This window comes from Patiria miniata, unplaced genomic scaffold (assembly GCF_015706575.1).
Source record: "Patiria miniata isolate m_02_andy unplaced genomic scaffold, ASM1570657v1 HiC_scaffold_6, whole genome shotgun sequence".
NCBI lineage: Eukaryota > Metazoa > Echinodermata > Asteroidea > Valvatida > Asterinidae > Patiria > Patiria miniata.
In genome coordinates, this window is record NW_024037073.1 from 21,000,840 (window position 1) to 21,021,754 (window position 20,915).

At 37.1% G+C, this 20,915-nt stretch overlaps 1 non-coding gene across 1 annotated transcript; it reads left to right on the plus strand.

The window, feature by feature from the left end:
- Positions 1–5,444: 5,444 nt before the first annotated feature.
- Positions 5,445–5,517, plus strand: Trnav-aac. Its single transcript has one exon. It is a non-coding gene; the product is annotated as a tRNA-Val (tRNA).
- Positions 5,518–20,915: the final 15,398 nt, after the last annotated feature.

A 20,915-nucleotide genomic window follows, 5' to 3' on the forward strand; every position in this document is an offset into this window, starting at 1 on the left:
GAATGAATCACCATTGCAGGCCTGCACCAGAGACGGGTACTAATACATGTACCGTTGAAAAGTGTTATTTAGCTAAATCATATTTTTGTTGTGTGATTTATATCTTGCAGACACGTTGCTTCCACAATTTAAGTCTTTACAATTTGCAATAATTAGGTTTTGCCCTTCACCGACATATAACCACTGTCTACTCGGTGTGTTACACCCGAGTAAAAGTTAAACAACCTCACGTGCTTGGTGGTCGAGTGGTAAGACGTCTGCTCAACAAAGCAGAAGGTTGTGGGTTCGATTCCCACCCGAGTGCTTTTGCTGACTTTCACTCAGGTTGAACACACTGAGTATACAGTGTTTGTACGTCGATGAAGGACAAAACCTAATATTGATGCAAATTCTATCTTATGAATAGTCTTTGCTACTTGATATGAACACTCCCCGATAGAAACGATACATGACACTCATTTGAAAATCCTCTGTACAGGCCTGGCATATCTTTTAAAAGTAAAGGCCTCAGATGCAGATGCTTCCAGGGTTAGGGTTGTGGAACATGTAGGTATTGGGCAACATAGGTAGGCACCTGGTTCGGACAATGCCAGACTTGCATAGATGATAACTCTTTCTTTCCCTTCCTAAATTTGCGAGAGAACTGACTGATCCCATCCCTGCTGGCATCTGATCGAGTATGTATTGGCCCTCCAGTTGAGAGTAACCCAGGATAGTGACCTCCTGCAATACTGTCTTGAGGGTGTTGAAAGAGCTGTCACACTACTCGTCCCATATGAAATCACGATTCTTCTTGGTTAAACAGTGAACGTAGTGGCCGAAGGGGGGATGCCACATGTTGAATGGGGGGTACCACATGAATGAATCACGGTCAAGTACCTCCCTCTCTCTTCAGTCCGATGGCGCAATTTGCGCTCAGTGGCCATTACTAGTCTACGCCAACAATCTTGATCCACTGCCGATCTTGATGCTGCTGCAAGTCCCTGTCTGGTCCACTGCTTTATGTCGTTGGTTCCATGATGTTGTTGGATGACGTCTCTTCCCATAGACCAATCCCTGGATTATTTCTTTGTCGATTCCTTCGCGGCGCATGACGTGGCCAAAGAAATGCATCTTCCACACAGCCATCTGTTGCCTCAGCATCAACTCACTCCCTGTGGTATCCAATACCCAGCGGTTGGTCCTCCTCTCCATCCACGACACTCAGAGAACGCGTCTGTATGCCCAGATCTCAAAGGCATCCACTCTACGCTAGTCTGCCCTTGGACTCACAACCATAGGAAGCTATAGCTATTAATAGTGACACACACTATACAATAACAATATAATAATATAAAGGACATCAATACAGTGAAATAGTAAATTATAAGAATTATGCATGAAGATACATGTGCCACAATATTGCACTATGAGACAAAACAAAACAAGAAAAAAAAAACATGTTCACATCACAAAATCACCACATTCTTAAAAAAGTAAAATATACTGAAAGAACAGAACAAGGATTACAAATGACGGGCCTGGTGTGCTATTACCCCGATTTGAGTCTATGCAGCACTCTGTTCCCTGGCTAGCAACAGACTAATGCGCAACGCCTCTTTTTCCCACAAGTACGCCCTCAATGATCGTGCGCTTCCAAACTGAAAAGGTGACGCGCTTCATAGCAGCACTTCACATGCTTTATAGTTGTCAACTCTAATATGTCTGAATCTACATGTATACTGTATACTCACCAGCTTAACTTTGCAAATAACAAAAATGGATGTGAAAATTTCGTTGGAATAATTCCTTTGTCAATGAAGGGGGGGGGGGGTATGTTACTGCAAAAATAGATTTAACATTAATGCCACCATACTCTGTGTGCCTCAGTGTTTCATCGAAATATAATTTGGAAACTGTTCTCTGATTATTTCATTTAAACACGATATAGACCTACCTTGACAATAAAAATGGTAATCTAATTCTTCTCACATATGGATCATGTGCCAACTTTCTAACCATAAATATTTTACTTTCTTCAATTACCGACTATCAAAAGCCATTGAAAATACCAGTAAAATGTGAAATTATTCTTTTAAATTAGAAAACTCTGGTAATGTTCGAATAATATAGTACTCAAGTTATTACTCGTACGCATATATGTTATTGATAATTCATAGCATAATATGGTAATATTTATTGTCCTTTCATGGTCAACTTGAATATGTCTGAGTCAATACTTTATACTCATCAGCTTAACTTTGAAAGTTTAGTTACATGTGAATATTGCATGGGAATAATACTGAAGGCAATGATGAAGGATTAACGCTACTGCGAACATTGATTAAATGAGATCAATATGCCACCATACTCTTTGAAAATATATTAAAAATGGCATTTTACTATATTAGAGTATTGGTATACAGAACAGGTCTTAATATACATGTAGGACACTTAAGTTGGGATTTGCTTTCTCTGACGATCAAATTGCTTTAGAGTCAACAAATTCAAATCAATGTTGACTCCAATGAAAATTCAGCATAGTGCTAAACGCCAAATTGAATGTCAGTTGGAAGACCACCTTACCACTGGCCAGTTGTTTGGTGGTTTGCTATATTATTTTACAAGGGCACACTAATCAGTATTCACAGCCTTTTACAATCCCACAAGGACAAGCAGGACCTGAAGTGCAGACTTGGAGAATCTGCTGCGAATGTGGTGAAGTGCAAGACATCACCTACGGGACTCAGTGAATAAAGATCCCTTGGCAGACATGGGATAGTGATAAGCTGCCCAACCTGGCACCAGCAAGGATCTATTGGCAGCAAGCTGACACTGGTCCTATGGCTGAGCCACCAGTAAGATATCGACATCCTGGTGGTGACATGTTTTAGCCCATCCTCACTGGACAGTCCGATGGGTCACCTATACCCAAGGACTCGGCACCCATAGCAATGTCCCCACTTTAGCAAGCCTACGGTCTTCTATACCCATGGCATCTTACTCCTGTGCTGGGCCAGGGACAAGAGACCTGCTTCATTACCTTCACTGGAGGAGCATAATGATTGACTGCACTCTGTGAGGAGCATCTCCATAGCCAAGGAGTCAGGAGTCATCCAGCCCTCAAGGATAGCCCAAGCTTCTCTCGTCTCATTAGCATCTCCTGTCACTGATGATGCACAGAATGGAGACCAGGAGTCATGGAAACACGAGCTCGTCCCAATTGCAGTTGCTAGGTAAGACTGTGCCATACTTTTTATTCATTCTTAAAAGAAAATATCTCAAAAGAAAAATGTGTAATTCCCATGGTGAAAACTTATCTGAATAAACACAATGCTTGTTGGCCTCTACTTTTGAATGCCCTCATGTAAAGTTGTTTTTGTCCTGTGGATTAATTGTCTTGGTCCTGTGGATTACTTGTCGTGACTTTGAAACATTGCAAATCACAATAGGCATCTAGTCAATATCTATGTTCGTTCATTTTCCTGCCAACTAAGTTGGCATGTAAACAGTAAAAACATGATATTTTTTCCATCGTAAACTATGTACCTTTCCACCCAGCACTTTGTCCAGTCTGGAGGTTGGCTGCCCTTATATGCTTGTACCTCTTTCCTGTTTGAATCAATCTTTCACCGAGAGCTTGGTCCTCTTTGATTCACTCAGGCCACTTTTTTCCCTGTGTCCCTTCTGTTGCCTTGATGAATTTGCCCTGCTAGTGTGTCATTATGTAGGTTGTGTTGCCTGACAAAATGACCAAATGTGGCCATATTCAAGGGAAGGTGTCACTGTTGCTGTTAGGCATACAGAGTGCATACTCCCATAAATATCACTTTCAAACAAACGTTTGATCTGAAGTGTAAAATCTCTTTAAAATGCTAATTCAAACCAAACTATGTCATCCGTCACTGACCAAATCTTGGTCAGCAACAACGTTTTCTGTAAAGTTACTTGACAAGCATTATCAGATAGTGATTTTTCTGTGGCTTATATCTCTTCTCTTTTATACAACTGCAACTCCTCAGAGAGTTCTATGTACATGTCAACCATTGCAAGAATGTAAAAAGAAAACAGTTTTTGATCGGGTTTTTAACAATTGTGTAACATGGTGCACAACTTAAAAACAAAAAGAAAGAAAAGTTAGTACCACTTGATAAAAGAAGTCATTTGTGGAAGTCCCCCTCCCTATTTTTCACGTAAAAACACCTCATAGTTAGGATTGAATGATGAAGATCTAATTTCCTATTAGTGAGAATATTTTTCTAGCTAAAGCTGTAATATGAAATGTTTGTTGTGTGGTGTATGAACATATGAAGAGTGTATTTCCAAAATGCGATGTACGCCATATTCTTCCCTCTGAGAATCCTACTCTCCCCTGGCTGCCCAAAAGCACTTTAAATAGCTGTTACACAGGGTGTGCATAAAAAAATGCATCAGTTACAAAAACTGTGCTTAAATAAACAATCAAGGAACTATGATGATATAAGCTTTGGTAGTGTGTAACGCACTTGACCATAAGCTTTAATTTGAGACCAATTGCAATTTATGTTCTTCTGATTGGCTGAGCAATCTTCTTTTAACTGATGATTTTTATATCTGTCGTTCAATATAATTAACCCATTAGCATCTTGGTCTGTATTTTATTACAGTGTATTTATTCACTGAAAAAATTAATCATAGGGTGCCTTTAAGTAGCTCACTGGGATCGACTCTGTAAAGGGAGACAGCTATGACAGCCGGACTAATCAAATATTCAACCGTGGGCCATCACGATCCTCACGTGATGTCCGTACAAAATGCCCATTTCAGACTGCGTGTTAAGTTTGAGATTTACTGCTGTTTAGAAGTTGCAAAAGTAAAATGTTGGGCTGGAATTACAGCCTCTAAAGTTGAAATTAACTAAATAAATAATTACCCTTTTGCTTGAAATAAGTTCATTTTTGGATCCGCTCGACATTTTCGCTGTCTAGCCGCCAAATTTGTTCGTTTCTTGAAATGAACAACACTTGTATGCATGGGACCTGTTTCCACCACTGAGTTTGGTCCTTGAGCAGTTTCTGTGGTGGCTGACTCGAGACGTTGGAGCGAATTGAACGGCAAGGGGCTAACCCGAGACATCGATCCGGGTGAGCTACATGTACATTGTACTCGAATGTACCCTAAGAGTGCTAGGGCAGTTTTGGTGCTACAGTGAGTAACAGGCAGGGCAGTTTGGGCGCTACAGTGACTAAAAGTTAAAATAAAATATGCAGGCCTGCACCAGGGATGGGTGTTAATACAAGTACCTTTGAAAAGTGTCATTTGAACAGCTAAATTATATTTTTGTTGTGTGATTTATGGCTTGCATACATTTTGCTTGCACAATGTAAGTCTTTACAATTTCAATAATTAGGTTTTGCCCTTCACCGACATATAACCACTGTCTACTCGGTGGGTTACCCCCGAGTGAAAGTTAAACAACCTCACGTGCTCGGTGGTCGAGTGGTAAGACGTCTGCTCAACAAAGCAGAAGGTTGTGGGTTCGATTCCCACCCGAGTGCTTTTGCTGACTTTCACTCAGGTTGAACACACTGAGTATACAGTGTTTGTACGTCGATGAAGGACAAAACCTAATATTGATGCAAATTCCATCTTATGAATAGTCTTTACTACTTGATGTGAACACTCCTCGATGGAAACGATACATGACACTCATTTGAAAATCCTCTGTACAGGCCTGGCATATCTTTTAAAAGTAAAGGCCTTATTGGCCTACATGTAGGTTGGAAGTAACATGGCTTGATAGGATCATTTGCAAGGCTCAAAAATTTGCCTTCTGAAATAACCTGTTAAAAAAGGCACACTTTTTGTTCATGATCTTTAAAAGATGTGACACTTGAGCTGAATAGTCAGCTATTTTATTTACATTTCTGTAATTGCAAATGATACTATTGGCCTTTCAAGATAGCTTTTGCTATTGATTTTAATTTCTGTTGAAAAGCACTGATTATACAGTGCTGTAATTATAGTTTACAATTAATGAATGTTTGTGAGTGCAATGGTAAGAATAATTTCATGAAATTGAAATTATTCTTTCCATTGCACAATCGTGAAACATTCATTATTTGTATACATGTAATATAAATTATCCTGATGCAAATTCCATCAAAAGTCAAAACTGACAAAGTGTAATTTTTCTAATGATGAATGGAAAGAAGCCCACATCATAGTAGCTTGGTGTAAGAGTATGGTCTTGTACTTGTAACTGCCCTTGGGTATGTTGCAGTTGGAAGTGGATTGCACCAGATTCCTGGTGTCAGTTTTACAGGACAAAAAAGCAATGACAAAACTGTTCAATGAAAAGTATGCGAACATACAGTAGTCTGCTTTTACAAATAGGCCTATGTCTAAAAATAGGGAAATTGTTCAAACTATATGTTGACCAGTTATATAGCTCAGCATGTCAATGCCATACTGTGTATTTACTCATGTGGGGCATTTATTACTCAAGGTGCATGGCACTCCGAAGCTGAAGGTACCATGGAGCACTTGGTCTTGGTAAAACACCATGCCCCACACCACGGGAGTCTTACAATATTGATCCAATTTCAAAATAGAGGCCATCTGCCCATTCACTGCTTGTACACGTTATACCCTGATCAAAGCAGGGTACATGTACACTGAAAATAAAAGTGAGATAGCATTGGCACGCAAGTCTTATTAAAGAGGATGACCTCCTTGGTGTGTGTAAGATACAATTATTACACATTATTGATGTGCAATGCCATATCTGTATTTATTGGCAAGATGGCTTTTGTGCCAAATGTAAGCCACTTCTTCCTGCATCTTGGTGCCAAACATGATATGACTGTGCGTTTATTTTGGTGTAAAGTAAAAACTTTACCTGGGTTAAAGCCACATTTATCAGATTTATAAATAAATGCAAATGTGAACATTTATGATCTGGCAAGGATTCTCAAGAGTAATTTAATAAGCAGTGTATGCAGCTGTGTCATTGCAATTGCTTCTTCAAGGAGTTTGGACCCTTCCCGTGTCGATCCCAGGTCCAACTGACTCAGTCGCTAGTACCTGATAATAAAAAGGGTCTCGATCTCAGGGTGACAAGTTTACAGTGCAGTGGAAACAATCATAGGTGAACTTTGCGCCATCACAGATCAACACGAGGCATTGATGCACGGTGGAATATTTGTCTCTAAAGAAACACAGCAGAGCTGTTCACGTACAGTTTAAGTTAGCAGGGAAATGACAGTGACAGCTCATCAGATCCTGGTCGACTTTTACCTGTATTATGTAGCAGAACACCTGCAGTATTAGAAATCCAGGATAAGCCTTACTGGACATGCTGGATGATATGCAAGAAATTGGCATAAACACCTGGAGACTCAACTAGGCCTGAAATGATTGCAAGTAGTACAAGCTGCCCCTTGCTTACAGCTAATTGGGTAGGCCTAACTGTACATACGCCTAGTGAGATGGTTGTTTCTCCCCGAGTTGTCACATTGGTAATCCTGCCGAACCTCCACTAACGGTGTAACAGATAAGCATCTAGTTGGCCGTTTAAAGATGTCTGTATCCTAGGATACATGTACTTCAAAGCCAGAGATGATGTAAAATGGAGCTGTGCCATTGATTCTGCCATTGAAGTAGCTCAATAAGAACTGTACGTGGACATGTTTTCTTGAGCTGTACAGATGTTGCAGAGACTCTGCTTAAAACTGGAAACTTTGCAGCAGAACATGGAATACTGCATGTCGATGATTTTGTTCTGATCATGTTTTCTGAGCTCGTTTGCACGGCAGTAACTCTCACTCATAATCTCAACATTGCAGCGGGACATCTGATACAGCAGCTTTGTGTATGTCCTGGGTTAGTTTGAGCTGTGGGTCACTCTGCATAAATCCACCGAACCCGAAACTTGCAGCAGGACTTGGCATAGATGATCAAGGATTCAGCTCTGATAGTGATATTTTCTGATGAACTCTTCAGCATTACAGAGACTCAGCTAGATCGAGACCCTTAAACAATGCAGTGGCACTTGGCATAAAGGCGAGATGCTTGTAATCAGCATAGAGTTAAACAGAGGAGGTGCCTGATCCTTGGAATAACCCAACATCAGGGTGACAGTGGGGTATCAGTATCTGGCTGTCGGTGAAGGCGTAATCCATACTGTGTTTGAGACTGAAGTATCACATGATATGCATAATTCATCCGTTGTTTTATTACATGAAAAATTTAGATTCTTGAAAGTGACAGTTTAATATTTGATCCAGCAACATTTAAATGTATTGCTGTTTATACTTTATGAAACAAAAAGCTGTTATAATTTTACTAATTGTATATTTTTGTGGTCACTTTTCATTGTGATGAATTCTTTGTAATTGATACTTTATTATGCAGTACAGACTTTTGATGGAAATTGCGTCAGGTTGGTGTAATTTTAATGTAAGGTTTTCACAATGACATGATTTCTCATTTTAAACCCTCCTGCTGTTTCAACAGTCACAGACAGTAAAAAAAATAATCCTCTTCCTCTGCCATGCTTTTTACACAAGCTAGTCACCAACAGTCAGATCATATTTCAAGCAAGCTAGCATGTGATTAGTCAAATTCAGTCATCAGGCAACAGCAGGCAGGAAGTAGGCAGAGCTGTCTTATCAATCATCTACAGTCAAAGCATAGCTGTATCAAGTTACATAAACAGTCCTAGCCAGTCAATCCTGCTTTATGTGGGCTGGGAGCTCTAAACTGTTGAAAACAGTCACTTGTGAGAATTAGATTGAAAGGACAACTTTAAACAGAATGTATGTTTGCATAGGAGGGTTAAATGTTGGGTTTTACCAGAATTTGCCCTTCACTGACTACGGCAGTGGAGGGCAAAATCCAGTGAAATATATTATATGAAGGCGTTCAAACCAAATGCCTTTGTAAAAACTAGTTTGATGCATGAAAAGTACAGTGGCGTATAGATGGTGGAGGGGTGGGGGGGGGGGGAGGAAGCCCCTGGCAGTATTTGATGGTGTCATAAAACAACAGTCTTTTAAGAGCTTTTAAGATGGTTCAGACATCCCCGCCCCGCCACAAAAAGCTATGTACTGATTGCATTCATTATACATGTACATTGTACATAATTTGTGTTCGCTGATTAATTAATTAGTTTAATTCACTTATGCCTGCCAACCTACATGTACCTGAGATTCATGTTTAACAACCGATCTCTTTTTTTTATCAAAATATTTTGGGCCAAATATTCCTTTCAGTTTTAGTGGCAAACGCAAGCAGAGGTGCTGGTTTGTCGTATAGCCCAGCCATAAAACCAAGGCCACTAAAATGTGTGGGCTACAAACCATCTAAGAAGCACACAGAAAGACATTAAGTCATTGTGATTTTTTGTATTTAAACTATAAACACTTTTGTTGGCTCATGAAATTGAAGATGAACGTTCATCATGCCAATCTGGTTTGTGTTGCCTGTGAATGTGCTTTCCATGAATATGATGCCATTTCCTACAACATTTTTGTGGTATGTGGAAATAAGGAATAGGTGCCCAATCCTCGGAATAACTCAACATCAGGGTGACACTGGGGGTATCTCCAGCTGTCGATAACCCTACACTTCAGTTTAGGAGCCTTTTGTTACATGATATGACTGTTTTTACTCTTCATTAAACTCATGCTTTTCATCTGTTGCTTATTAAAGCTATACATGTACCGGTACCTTATTTGAAGGCAAAGTAAAGCCATATTTTTCTTACCGTGTACCTCACTCGTTACAGTAATGAGTTCAAGGGCTTTAAAGTTAATGTCAGTTTTCTACAGTCTAGCATTTATTGATAAAGTGTGAATGGGGTTTACAATAAAAATTCTTTAAGTAATGAAGGCTAATCCTTCTTATGGATGTACATATAAACTTGACATGTACATCCATAAGAGGGATTAGCCTTCATTACTTAAAGAATTTATTACCCAACCCTTAAATAGGCACTGTAGTGTCGGAAACTGCCATGCCTAAGTCACTGTAGTGTCCAAAACTGCCATGCCTAATCAATGTAGTGTCCAAAACTGCAATGCCTAATCACTGTAGTGTCCAAAACTGCCATGCCTAATATTAGGCATGGCAGTTTTAGACACTACAGTGATTAGGCATGGCAGTTTTGGACACTATAATCACTGTAGTATCAAAAACTTCCATGCCTAATAACTGACCAGGAAGGAATGCATAAAATTCTGTCATTTTCTTTGATACGAAATTAGTCAGCTGATGCTGTTTTCCTGGATGAACTTTGTGTCAAGTGACTGTAAATATTAACATTAGGTATTTGCAATTTTGTCTTTTTGGGCAAACCAAATTTCCTAATTATTTGAGCTAATTATATTTGAATGACAGGAGGTCATGGGTTCACTCCCAGCTGAGCAAGCTTGTGATTTTTTTTCCTACCAAGCTCTTAGAAAAACACTGGTGTATATACATGTACATATACCCACAATGAAAACTATCCAAATCATAAAACAGGACTTCATCATTCAATCCTTTACCTTTCCTTTCGTATCTGTTGAATATTGTCCTTGCAATAGTTAAGGTCATTCGTGTAGAAGGTACTAACAGGTACTGAAATAGTCTTAAATATATGAACAATTCCATGGTAACTGTAAGTCTACTCTTGGCCAAAGAAATCTTGTCCACTTGACCATCGTGAAAGCTAATTACATTGAGCTATTAGCAGACGCCCTTCTAGATATTCTTGGCTGGTTCATATTCTGATTCCGAGGAAGTGCAGTTGAACCCTTTATGATATCTTTCACGTTGCCTCATGTATTTTCTTTGCTGTCCTTAACTTCAACAAAGCCTCTGATACAAAATCTGGACAGGGTAAAACTTGCTTTAATGCTGGCAATAATCATATATCTCCTGTTCTTTGAGCAGATAAGACTGCTCTTGCCAGTCTACTCTAATGATACATCCTTTCCTATGAACACAACACCAAATTATTATACGACATATATCACCATTTAGGGTATGGATTGCCAAGGGCAGTCAACCAGTTGGTGCTGGTTCTTAATTGTTTAAGTACAAACAATGATTATACAGATATTCAATGTAATTTAATTGTTTACATACCGCAACAAACTCCCTGAAGAAACCCACTGGATTAAAAACCAGAGATAAAACTCCATGAGCAAAAACTCTGGGAAAACCTTGTGGTTGCCAGCAAAACAAAACGTTTGGCACTTTTACAAAGCTATTTTTAAAGCTGATCCATTCTCAGTTTGTCCTTAACTGAACTGAAGTCGCAAGCTAGAATGATCCCACCACGCCTCGTGCGTTCTATGTACGTTCTATGCACGTTCTTGCGTATGCAAATTTGACACCCTTTCTACCCTTACGTAACACTGCCTCCCAGAATTCATTCCTCAACCGATTAGACACATTTTGCCTAGCTGTTATACAACTGTAATGCAGGCAAAGATAATTCTTATCCTTGAATTAATCGTGACAGGGCCATCACATGTATCCCCACAGGAAACAAAAGGGGACACTGCACCATTATGCCAACAATGCTGTGTTATTTTGATAAGTTTTCACCAATTTTGTATTGTGTGCAGAATGCTTATTTTTGCTCTGCACTGCCAGTATTTTTTTGTAGAAACTAAAAATATAGGCCTAATCCTTTGAAATAATTACTTTCTGTATATAGCAACATGAGAACTACGCGTGTGTAGCCCTCTTAAGCAGGGACACTATATTGTAGTTGCAGCCCATGAGGTCTTGGTGAAGTTTACAATGTATTTTGCTGACAAACACCAATGAGGAACAGGGTGATGATACCATGTCACGTAGATACCCTGAATAACTTGCAGATGGGTTGCAGTGAGCTTGTCATAATTGCCTGTCAATACAGCTAGGCTAGGCATGATATGATGATTTTAGGTTGATCTGTTTGGACTCTGCATGAATGCCACTAAAAGAGTAGCACATCAGTGGAGTTTGGAAAGATCAAGACGATCAGAATACAAACACCAAATATTGGACAAGTACAGTTCTATGTACACGTTATTATGTACCATTTAATTTGCAAACCTACTTCTTACACTTGCATTATTTACAATTATTATTAAGTCGTAAAAAGATTATCAGTTGGTCAAACTTTAAACATGTACGTCAACTTATGCAGTACTCCGAATCACTAGGAAGGTGGAAAACAATTGCAAACTAAACATGGTATATTTCTAAGTTATGAACTCTTAATTCAAACAATTCAAAAAGAAGAATTGATATGAAATAAATCTCTGGTTTTAATTTCTGATTAAACGCAACTTAAAGTAGAATGCAATAGGCGACAGTCGACTCTCGTTACTACGAGGTCAGCTGTTGTTGCCTAATCATATTACTCTTTAAGCCATCTAGTTCAAATTGTTGATTCAGACATTAAAGCCTGCATTTTGAAAGCCTTTTGAAAAAAATCTCAGCACTATATTTGAAAGTTGCTAATTTACACTCAGCACGTGAACTGTTAATGGACTGTTGAAACTACTAGACTGTTAAAGGGACTTAATTTTCTACATGTTATTTTTTAAAACAAAAAATTGTGCGCATTTTCCCACAAACTCAAAAGGGGAGGTTGTTACAATATGTACAGTACACCCTTTAGCCAACAGAGGGCGCTGTGTATATGTCATTCTCAGAAACATATGGCTGCTTCCAGAAAGTTATAATCTGTGTCAAACATTACAAACAGTTTGTACACGGCAAGTCGCAACATGAACTTTCAATGTGTGAAATTAACGTTGCACCAATTAAACCATATTTTCATGAAATCTGAGTTTTTTCGGGCAAAAAAACCTGTGTCCCCTGCATTTTTGTCATCTCTGTCACAATATTTTGGAGCACCATATCGGTAGAGAAATGACGTAAGTTAGACTTGGATCAGTCCATTCGATACCTGGGAGCATTTACAGTATTAGAAACAATACATTTCAGTGCAGTGCAATTCAGTAGCCGAGGAATGGTGGATTTTCAAAAACAGTCACGAGAGTACCTTTATTTGGCGTCATCTCCAAAAAAAACCCAAGTTCTGAGTTGGCTTGTATCTCTTATTTGTCTATGTAAAAATTACTATGAAGTTAATCAAATAATCCAGAATTATAGCTTTGTTGGCATCAATGTTGATTCCCTGACTTACTCTTCAACCTTTGGAATTAAAAAGTAATAGACATGTATGTTGCCTCTTACTATGCAATATAAATCAGACAATGGTTCTATTTTGGATTATATATGGGACTGCCATAAAAAGATTAATGTCTTTAAACAAAATCAGGTTTCCCTCAATTGACAAAATGATTTTTTTCTCCTCAATAAATTTAACTTGTCATAATCTTTCCATGTGTATGAGGAAAAATTTAAACCAAGGAATCGTGTTCTTAGTCAACTAGCTGTTTTCCCAACAGTGGAGAATTTATATGAAAACACAATCAATTAATATTTCTTTGGGCCCTGGATTGAATGAAGTCTCTGAAAGCCATCAGCCCTGTTTTTGGCACATAATTGTCAATGATCAGATTGATCTTCGAACACTTTCAAGTGCTTCAACATGGGGGAATGCACATATTGTGACGCACGTGAGGAACCACTAGCTTAATTGTCACTTCCTCAACATGCTCACCATCCAAAATTTCCACTGCTTGACATGCTCAAAATCCAAAATGTTTAAATAGGATTATGTGAAATCTTAGATCTGCGGTTTATGCAACAAGATGGGATCGGTGCGATTGCAAACCCCGCGCTTTGTGAATGCACATCGTCATGATCGCAACCTTGGTATACGATTCTTTCCCTGCTAAATACTCACGACGGGCCATGAACTTCTTGCAGTTTTTCAGGTTTTAAGAAAATCAAGTTGACAGTGGACACACTGAAACCACCTCACATGCAGAGATACAACCAGGACAACAGAAAGTTCCATGACCCAACATGGCAACTTTTGCGACGCAGGCATTGTTACATTTTTTTACAGCTACACATGCTGTTTCAATTTACCCCGGGTAAATTGAAACTTTATTATTAATTTGTAACCACTAAAAGTGTGAAATTATGCTTAGAACATGGTACGGACTGCTGACTCTAATCTGCAGGTTGCGGGTTCAAATCCAGGGTGGGAATTTTACATTTTAAATTTTTTTGGGGGGTAAATTGAACTTTATAGTTAATTTCGTAACCACTCTAAAGTGTGAAATTATGCTTAGTGCCGTGGTTCAGACTGCTGACTCTAATCTGAAGGTTGTGGGTTCAAATCCAGGGTGGGAATTTTACATTTTAACATTTTATTTCTTTTTGGGTAAATTGAAACTTTATAGTTAATTTCGTAACCAAAAAAAAGTGTGAAATTATGCTTAGTGCCGTGGTTCAGACTGCCGACTCTAATCTGGAGGTTGCAGGTTCAAATCCAGGGTGGGAATTTTATATTTTAAAATTGTATTTCTTTTGGGGTAAATTGAAACTTTATAGTTAATTTCGTAACCCAAACAGCATGAAATCATGCTTAGTGCAGTGGTTCAGACTGTTGACTCTAAATCTGAAGGTTGTAGGTTCAAATCCAGGGTGGGAATTTTATATTTTAAAATTGTATTTCTTTTGGGGTGAATTGAAACTTTATAGTTAATTTCGTAACCACTAAAAAAGTGTGAAATTATGCTTAGTGCCGTGGTTCAGACTGCTGACTCTAAATCTGAAGGTTGCGGGTTCAAATCCAGGTTGGGAATTTAAGATTTTAAATTTTAATTCTTTTTGGGTAAATTGAAACTTCATAGTTAATTTTGTAACCACTAAAAAGTGTGAAATTATGCTTAGTGCAGTGGTTCAGACTGCTGACTCTAAATTAAAAGGTTGCAGGTTCAAATCCAGGGTGGAATTTTAGATATTAAAATTTTATTTCTTTTTGGGGCAATTGAAACTTTATAGTCAATTTCGTAACCACTCAAAAGTGTGAAATTATGCTTAGTGCCGTGGTTCAGACTGCTGGCTCTAAATCTGAAGGTTGCGGGTTCAAATCCAGGGTGGTAATTTAAGATTTTTAATTTTAATTCTTTTTGGGTAAATTGAAACTTTATAGTTAATTTTGTAACCACTAAAAAGCATGAAATTATGCTTAGTGCAGTGGTTCAGACTGCTGACTCTAAATTTGAAGGTTGCAGGTTCAAATCCAGGGTGGGAATTTTAGATATTAAAATTTTATTTCTTTTTGGGCAATTGAAACTTTATAGTTAATTTCGTAACCACTAAAAAGTGTGAAATTATGCTTGGTCCAATGATACGGACTTTTGACTCTCAACCTGAAGGTTGTGGTTCAAATCCAGGGTGGGCATTTTACATTTTAACATTTTATTTCTTTTGGGGTAAATTGAAACTTTATAGTTAATTTCGTAACCACTAAAAAGTGTGAAATTATGCTTAGTGCCGTGGTTCAGACTGCTGACTCTAAATCTGAAGGTTGCGGGTTCAAATCCAGGGTGGGAATTTAAGATTTTAAATTTTAAATCTTTTTGGGTAAATTGAAACTTTATAGTTAATTTCGTAACCACAAAAGCATGAAATCATGCTTAGTGCAGTGGTTCAGACTGTTGACTCTAAAACTGAACGTTGTGGGTTCAAATCCAGGGTGGGAATTTTACATTTTAACATTTTATTTCTTTTTGGGTAAATTGAAACTTTATAGTCAATTTCGTAACCACTAAAAAGTGTCAAATTATGCTTAGTCCAATGGTACGGACTGCCAACTCTATATCTGGAGGTTGCGGGTTCAAATCCAGGGTGGGAATTTTATAGTTTAAAATTTTATTTTTTGGGGGGTAAATTGAAACTTTATAGTTACTTTCGTAACCATAAAAAGCATGAAATCATGCTTAGTGCAGTGGTTCAGACTGTTGACTCTAAAACTGACGTTTGTGGGTTCAAATCCAGGGTGGGAATTTTAAATTTTAAAATTTTAATTCTTTTTGGGTAAATTGAAACTTCATAGTTAATTTTGTAACCACTAAAAAGCATGAAATTATGCTTAGTGCAGTGGTTCAGACTGCTGACTCTAAATTTGAAGGTTGCAGGTTCAAATCCAGGGTGGTAATTTTAGATATTAAAATTTTATTTCTTTTTGGGGCAATTGAAACTTTATAGTTAATTTCGTAACCACTAAAAAGTGTGAAATTATGCTTGGTCCAATGATATGGACTTTTGACTCTGAACCTGAAGGTTGTGGGTTCAAATCCAGGGTGGGCATTTTACATTTTAACATTTTATTTCTTTTGGGGTAAATTGAAACTTTATAGTTAATTTCGTAACCACTAAAAAGTGTGAAATTATGCTTAGTGCCGTGGTTGAGACTGCTGACTCTAAATCTGAAGGTTGCGGGTTCAAATCCAGGGTGGGAATTTAAGATTTTAAATGTTAAATCTTTTTGGGTAAATTGAAACTTTATAGTTAATTTCGTAACCACAAAAAGCATGAAATCATGCTTAGTGCAGTGGTTCAGACTGTTGACTCTAAAACTGAACGTTGTGGGTTCAAATCCAGGGTGGGAATTTTACATTTTAAATTTTATTTCTTTTGGGTAAATTGAAACTTTATAGTCAATTTCGTAACCACTAAAAAGTGTCAAATTATGCTTAGTCCAATGGTACGGACTGCCAACTCTAAATCTGGAGGTTGCGGGTTCAAATCCAGGGTGGAATTTTATAGTTTAAAATTTTATTTTTTGGGGGGTAAATTGAAACTTTATAGTTACTTTCGTAACCATAAAAAGCATGAAATCATGCTTAGTGCAGTGGTTCAGACTGTTGACTCTAAAACTGACGTTTGTGGGTTCAAATCCAGGGTGGGAATTTTAAATTTTAAAATTTTATTTCTTTGGGGTAAATTGAAACTTTATAGTTAATTTTGTAACCACTAAAAAGTGTGAAATTATGCTTAGTCCAATGGTACGGACTGCTGACTCTAAATCTGAAGGTTGCGGGTTCAAATTCAGGGTGGGAATTTTACACTTTAACATTTTATTTCTTTTTGGGTAATTGAAACTTTATAGTCAATTTCGTTACCACTCAAAAGTGTGAAATTATGCTTAGTCCAATGGTACAGACTGTTGACTCTAAATCTGGAGGTTGCGGGTTCAAATCCAGGGTGGGAATTTTATATTTAAAATTTTATTTCTTTTCGGGTAAATTGAAACTTTATAGTTAATTTCGTAACCACTAAAAAGTGTGAAATTATGCTTAGTCCAATTGTACGGACTGTTGACTCTAAATCTGAAGGTTGTGGGTTCAAATCCAGGATGGGAATTTTATATTTTAAAATTTTATTTATTTTGGGGTAAATTGAAACTTTATAGTTAATTTTGTAACCACTAAAAAGTGTGAAATCATGCTTAGTGCAGTGGTTCAGACTTGACTTTAGAGTCACTGAAGGTTGTGGGTTCAAATCCAGGGTGGGAATTTTAAATTTAAAAATTATTTCTTTTGGGGTAAATTGAAACTTCATAGTTAATTTTTGTAACCACTAAAAAGTGTGAAATTATGCTTAGTCCAATGGTACGAACTGCTGACTCTAAATCTGAAGGTTGCGGGTTCAAATCCAGGGTGGGAATTTTATATTTTAAAATTGTATTTCTTTTGGGGTGAATTGAAACTTTATAGTTAATTTCGTAACCACTAAAAAAGTGTGAAATTATGCTTAGTGCAGTGGTTCAGACTGCTGACTCTAAATCTGAAGGTTGCGGGTTCAAATCCAGGTTGGGAATTTAAGATTTTTAATTTTAATTCTTTTTGGGTAAATTGAAACTTCATAGTTAATTTTGTAACCACTAAAAAGCATGAAATTATGCTAAGTGCAGTGGTTCAGACTGCTGACTCTCAATTTGAAGGTTGCAGGTTCAAATCCAGGGTTGGAATTTTAGATATTAAAATTTTATTTCTTTTTGGGGCAATTGAAACTTTATAGTCAATTTCGTAACCACTCAAAAGTGTGAAATTATGCTTAGTGCCGTGGTTCAGACTGCTGGCTCTAAATCTGAAGGTTGCGGGTTCAAATCCAGGGTGGTAATTTAAGATTTTTAATTTTAATTCTTTTTGGGTAAATTGAAACTTCATAGTTAATTTTGTAACCACTAAAAAGCATGAAATTATGCTTAGTGCAGTGGTTCAGACTGCTGACTCTAAATTTGAAGGTTGCAGGTTCAAATCCAGGGTGGTAATTTTAGATATTAAAATTTTATTTCTTTTTGGGGCAATTGAAACTTTATAGTTAATTTCGTAACCACTAAAAAGTGTGAAATTATGCTTGGTCCAATGATACGGACTTTTGACTCTCAACCTGAAGGTTGTGGGTTCAAATCCAGGGTGGGCATTTTACATTTTAACATTTTATTTCTTTTGGGGTAAATTGAAACTTTATAGTTAATTTCGTAACCACTAAAAAGTGTGAAATTATGCTTAGTGCCGTGGTTCAGACTGCTGACTCTAAATCTGAAGGTTGCGGGTTCAAATCCAGGGTGGGAATTTAAGATTTTAAATGTTAAATCTTTTGGGTAAATTGAAACTTTATAGTTAATTTCGTAACCACAAAAAGCATGAAATCATGCTTAGTGCAGTGGTTCAGACTGTTGACTCTAAAACTGAACGTTGTGGGTTCAAATCCAGGGTGGGAATTTTACATTTTAACATTTTATTTCTTTTTGGGTAAATTGAAACTTTATAGTCAATTTCGTAACCACTAAAAAGTGTCAAATTATGCTTAGTCCAATGGTACGGACTGCCAACTCTAAATCTGGAGGTTGCGGGTTCAAATCCAGGGTGGGAATTTTATAGTTTAAAATTTTATTTTTTGGGGGTAAATTGAAACTTTATAGTTACTTTCGTAACCATAAAAAGCATGAAATCATGCTTAGTGCAGTGGTTCAGACTGTTGACTCTAAAACTGACGTTTGTGGGTTCAAATCCAGGGTGGGAATTTTAAATTTTAAAATTTTATTTCTTTTGGGGTAAATTGAAACTTTATAGTTAATTTCGTAACCACTAAAAAGTGTGAAATTATGCTTAGTCCAATTGTACGGACTGTTGACTCTAAATCTGAAGGTTGTGGGTTCAAATCCAGGATGGGAATTTTATATTTTAAAATTTTATTTATTTTGGGGTAAATTGAAACTTTATAGTTAATTTTGTAACCACTAAAAAGTGTGAAATCATGCTTAGTGCAGTGGTTCAGACTTGACTTTAGAGTCACTGAAGGTTGTGGGTTCAAATCCAGGGTGGGAATTTTAAATTTTAAAATTTATTTCTTTTGGGGTAAATTGAAACTTCATAGTAATTTTGTAACCACTAAAAAGTGTGAAATTATGCTTAGTCCAATGGTACGAACTGCTGACTCTAAATCTGAAGGTTGCGGTTCAAATCCAGGGTGGGAATTTTATATTTTAAAATTGTATTTCTTTTGGGGTGAATTGAAACTTTATAGTTAATTTCGTAACCACTAAAAAAGTGTGAAATTATGCTTAGTGCAGTGGTTCAGACTGCTGACTCTAAATCTGAAGGTTGCGGGTTCAAATCCAGGTTGGGAATTTAAGATTTTTAATTTTAATTCTTTTTGGGTAAATTGAAACTTCATAGTTAATTTTGTAACCACTAAAAAGCATGAAATTATGCTAAGTGCAGTGGTTCAGACTGCTGACTCTCAATTTGAAGGTTGCAGGTTCAAATCCAGGGTTGGAATTTTAGATATTAAAATTTTATTTCTTTTTGGGCAATTGAAACTTTATAGTCAATTTCGTAACCACTCAAAAGTGTGAAATTATGCTTAGTGCCGTGGTTCAGACTGCTGGCTCTAAATCTGAAGGTTGAGGGTTCAAATCCAGGTTGGGAATTTAAGATTTTAAATTTTAATTCTTTTTGGGTAAATTGAAACTTCATAGTTAATTTTGTAACCACTAAAAAGCATGAAATTATGCTTAGTGCAGTGGTTCAGACTGCTGACTCTAAATAAAAGGTTGCAGGTTCAAATCCAGGGTTGGAATTTTAGATATTAAAATTTTATTTCTTTTTGGGCAATTGAAACTTTATAGTCAATTTCGTAACCACTCAAAAGTGTGAAATTATGCTTAGTGCTGTGGTTCAGACTGCTGGCTCTAAATCTGAAGGTTGCGGGTTCAAATCCAGGGTGGTAATTTAAGATTTTTAATTTTAATTCTTTTTGGGTAAATTGAAACTTCATAGTTAATTTTGTAACCACTAAAAAGCATGAAATTATGCTTAGTGCAGTGGTTCAGACTGCTGACTCTAAATTTGAAGGTTGCAGGTTCAAATCCAGGGTGGTAATTTTAGATATTAAAATTTTATTTCTTTTTGGGGCAATTGAAACTTTATAGTTAATTTCGTAACCACTAAAAAGTGTGAAATTATGCTTGGTCCAATGATACGGACTTTTGACTCTCAACCTGAAGGTTGTGGGTTCAAATCCAGGGTGGGCATTTTACATTTTAACATTTTATTTCTTTTGGGTAAATTGAAACTTTATAGTTAATTTCGTAACCACTAAAAAGTGTGAAATTATGCTTAGTGCCGTGGTTCAGACTGCTGACTCTAAATCTGAAGGTTGCGGGTTCAAATCCAGGGTGGGAATTTAAGATTTTAAATGTTAAATCTTTTTGGGTAAATTGAAACTTTATAGTTAATTTCGTAACCACAAAAAGCATGAAATCATGCTTAGTGCAGTGGTTCAGACTGTTGACTCTAAAACTGAACGTTGTGGGTTCAAATCCAGGGTGGGAATTTTACATTTTAACATTTTATTTCTTTTTGGGTAAATTGAAACTTTATAGTCAATTTCGTAACCACTAAAAAGTGTCAAATTATGCTTAGTCCAATGGTACGGACTGCCAACTCTAAATCTGGAGGTTGCGGGTTCAAATC